The sequence below is a fragment of the Galeopterus variegatus genome, unplaced genomic scaffold (genome assembly GCF_000696425.1).
Source record: "Galeopterus variegatus unplaced genomic scaffold, G_variegatus-3.0.2 Scaffold13881, whole genome shotgun sequence".
Lineage (NCBI taxonomy): Eukaryota > Metazoa > Chordata > Mammalia > Dermoptera > Cynocephalidae > Galeopterus > Galeopterus variegatus.
The window spans coordinates 28,394-32,736 of record NW_007739992.1 but is presented as its reverse complement, the minus strand read 5'-3'; positions in this window follow the sequence as shown (position 1 = coordinate 32,736).

Below are 4,343 nucleotides of genomic sequence, written 5' to 3'. Positions count from 1 at the left end.
TTCCAGAGACAATCTGATAAGGACCCTGCCAGCCCTGCTCTTTTATTACCGGCTCGATGTAGGGCAGGACTCTCACAACCGTGTTCTGCACATCCAGGCCCTGGAGCATTGGCCTGGCTCCTGGGGGAGGACCTCGCGTCTCCTGGTAGCCACCAACAGGAGGAAAGAAAGAAGGGAGCCAGATGGCGCCCTTTGGGAACATGAGGCTTCCCCGGGTGTCTGCGCCAACTCCAGTCTCTGCCAAGGAGAGCTCAGTCATAGGAGAAGGCAACTGGCAGGAAGTGGGTCGAAGGGCATCCCGCCTTCCAGGTGTGCTGCTCTCGTCTCTGTGAGCCATTGCAGCCTGTGGCCCCAGGAGTCTGAGGCCCCAGGTGTGGAGATGCCATAAGCACCTGCTGTCCGGACGCTGGGCCCCAGGAGCCACGTGCAACCATGCAGCCCCTTTGTGGATCTCCTTAGACAACGTTGAGCCCCACCCACACTGCAGTACACCAGTCTACATGTTTAAAGCTTCCAGAGCTTATCTGGCTGTGATTCCTGTAGACGTGTAGGACTCAATTTCTTTCATAAAACTCCTGGGTCATCAGCCTTGCCCGACACCATCCTTCTGAGTGTGGCTTGGGTCCCCACTGACATCTGCATTTCATTGAAGTGGCCACCCTAGTCCCCACAGGGACCAACCCCTGGCTCATCGGCAGCACGGAATGAGGGATTCCAAGAGACATTCATTTATGCAGAGTGCCAACTGCATGCCTGGCGTGGTAGGTGATGCTGGGTGCACATTAGTGAATAGGCAGATGCATGTCCCTGCCCAGAGCTGGCAGTCTAGAGAGGCAGGGAGGCAGAGAAGAAACCACGGACATACAAATACACATTTGCTGACACCAGGTAGGGTCAGGAGGGAGCAGACGGTGACACCAGGAGGAACCTACTGAGATGGTGTGAAAGTTGGTGAAATCACTTTGCTGAACTCAGACAAAGTAAAGCTGGAAAGACACGAAGGAAGGGGGCTCATGCCTGCTTGTCTAAGAGAAGGACTGTTTCCAAGGACGTCCCAAGTCCATCAGAACTCCCTTCCCATTTGTCAAGTCCTTCACGCATCTCCTGCTTTGCACGTACACAAGTTCTGGTGACAAAGTCTGTCACTCAACGTTCTTCAGAACTGCAGTAATTCAGACATGATGCTCCAAGAAGAAACTGCTCAGTAATGGCATCATAATAAACTGATGGCAAATCTGACTGAGCCTCTGAAACCAATGACCTCTGTTTACCAATAAAAACTTTCTTGCTTTCCCTCATCAGATGCACTCATGGCTTGCCATGGTGTGCATTATGGATTATAATCCCATTTTCTATTCTCGAATAAACTCAACGCATTTGGAGATATTTTTCTCTGTTATTTCTGGGCTAACAATGGTATGGTCTGGGCAGCCTCATCCAAACTAGTGGAAAGGATCAATCGCAGCTACACACTCATTTCATATCTTATCTTATGGTTTGAATGTTCCTTCCAAAACTCATGTTGAAATTTAATTGCCATTGTGATAGTATTGTGAGGTGGGACTGGACAGATAGGAGGTGACTAAGCCGTGAGGGCACCGCCCTTGTGAATGGATTAACATCCTTGTTGGGGAGTGGGTTCCCTGGAGAGCCGGTTGTTCTTTATAAATGAATCCTGCGCTTTCCATCTTGCTCTTGCCCTCTCTCACCTTCTGCCTTCTGCCACAGGATGACGCAGCACAAAGGCCCTCACCAGATGCCAGCACCTTGATCTTGGCAGAGGCAGCAGGCCGATGGGAAGCCACTGGCTGCCTCATGTCCATGTTGTCCCTTTCACGCTCTCCTTCCATGCCCTAACCCTTCTGCCACAAGTTGGAGGTTTTGGGGTGGCAGCAGCTTCGGGTCTTGGCCACCCCTGGCCCCGCAGAGGAAGAGCCAAGCTCAGCAGTCCAGAGGAGCAAGCCAGGGAGCCTTGGGAGATGGGCAAAGTCAAGGTGGGTGCTGGTGGGAGGCGGGTGCTGCGTTCCCTTAAGGCGAGGCACGCAGGTGCTGGAGGGCCTGGTGAAGCACAGAAGGACAGCCCAGGCACAGCCCACACGGCCTCACTGGGCAGCAAGGTGTTCCTGGGAGAGCGGGCCTGGGTGAGCCAACCTGGGCGAGCTGACCAGCTGGCCGGGACGCTGGACGTGGTGGTGTGGGCAGCAGCACCGTGCCACCCTGGGGTGCCCACAGTGCTGGTCTAAGACCACCTGCAGAGGCTGTGAGGGAACATTTGCTCTCTCAAGAGTGATGTGGATCCACTTTTGCTTTCTTTCAGTCAAGTAATGCAACTTGCTAACCTAGTCCATTTAAAAAAAAATCACATAAAATGTAAAACACACATAAAATGTGCCACTTTAACCATGCTGAGCGTACAGTTCGGTGGTATTAAATACATTCACGCTGCTGTGCAACCATTACCAGCATCCCTCTCTGGAACGCTTTTCATCTTGCAAAACTGAAAGTGTCCACGTTAACCATTAACTCTCAGTTCCCCCCTCCCCCAGATCCACTCTTTCTGTCTCTATGAATTTGACTACCTCATGTAAATGGAATCACAGTATTTATCTGTGACTGGTTTATTTCACTTAGCATAACGTCAAGGCTCATCGATGGTGTAGCATGTGTCAGAATTTCCTTTCGAGGCTGAGTAATATTCCACTGTATGAATGCCACATGTTTATCTATTCATCTGCTGACGGACACTGGGTTGTTCCCACCTCTCGGCTGCTGTGAGCAATGCTGCTGCAAACATGGGAGTGCGACATCTCAGGACACTGCTTTCCATTTCTCTGGGTACTCATCCAGGAGTTGGATTGTTGGAACATAAGGTAATCCTATTTTAAACTTTTTGAGGAAACTAGTCCAGTTTTTGAATGGAGTTAACTTTCACCAGTTCAACACTGATAGTAATGTGTTAAAGGTATCACTCAACAGTCCCTCAGGTGGCAGTGGCTCTGTCTCTTTCTAGGAAGTACTGTTACTTGCATCAAGGTCTTCCTACTCTCCACCCAGAAACAGACTTGTCAGTTCCAAATGTTGGTGCAAGTCAAGTTTATGATCAGACGTCTGAGGAGACAGACTAGAACTGTCCCCCTGCTTTCAGGTTTCAGGAAGGTGCTGAAGAGGAGCTGAGGGGATGGAACGTAGGAAATAACAAGCAGGAAGGGGCGGGACGTGCACGGGGACAGGTGTAGTCTCACCAGGACTCCATCTGGTTTCTGTTCCCCTCCTTGCTGTCATTTCACGGGCCTGCTGGAGGGTGGAATCAGCATAGTTCTTTTGGTGTCTTCCTTTGTTTCCCTTAGGTAACACATGCAAGTCTGCAGCCCCAGGCTGACAGAAAGCAACCTTTCATTCATGTAAATCTCATCTTGCCCCATAACCAAGATTCAAAATATCAAATAACCAGGGGAAAAGAGGGAACTCAGAGAAATGCATGCAAAGGAAAAAGCTGTCCTTTTAAAATCTTTTAGAGCTCATGTGGTTTTGGGTCCCAACATGGCTTCAGTCCTGCTCACTCCGATGGTACAAATGGTGGCTACTGGCTGGGCACGTGCTGCATGGGGCCTGCTCATTGTTGGAGTCCTCATGGCAACCTAGCCAGTCGGTACTAGTATCACCCCCATTTGACGGATGAGGAAGTGGAGGCTCACGAACCGGGTGACTTGCCTAAGAAAACACACAGCTCACTGGGGTCAGTCTGGGATTCCCACCAGGTCTGTCTGGCTCTAGAGCCCATGCACACAACCTCTAAGCTGGACTGCCTGACTGAAGCATTTTCAGAGTCTGTGCTATATTTCAAGTGCAGTAATATGGACATGTATAAGTCAGAGAATGGGGAACGTGATTGCAGTCTCAAACATTTTACAGCCTACACATGGAACAATGGCCATGTGAGATGCTGCTGGGCTGGCCAAGAGCACCCAGAGAGGAGGGCTGGGTAAGGGGAGAGAATGCCGTGGTTCTAAGACAGAATTTGCAGGCAGGCAGTCAGCAGGAGCCATGACATTTAGAAATTTATTAAAGCTTCCAGTCACATAACTGCATTAGAGGGAGAGCACTCCACATTCTGCAGCTCGGTCCTGCCACCAACAAGGGAGCTGCGCAGGCCTGATGCTCCAGGATCCCCCTTCCCCACCGCTCAGGCTGCCAGGGGACCAGCTGAGCCTGAAACCCCCAGCCAGCAGGACTAGCGCCCCCTGCTGTATGCAGGGTACACTACAGGGCAACCAGAACCTGGGAGAGGCCATTTCCAGATCTCAGGGTGACTGCCCCATGGAACTCTTGAAGGAAATGTGTAG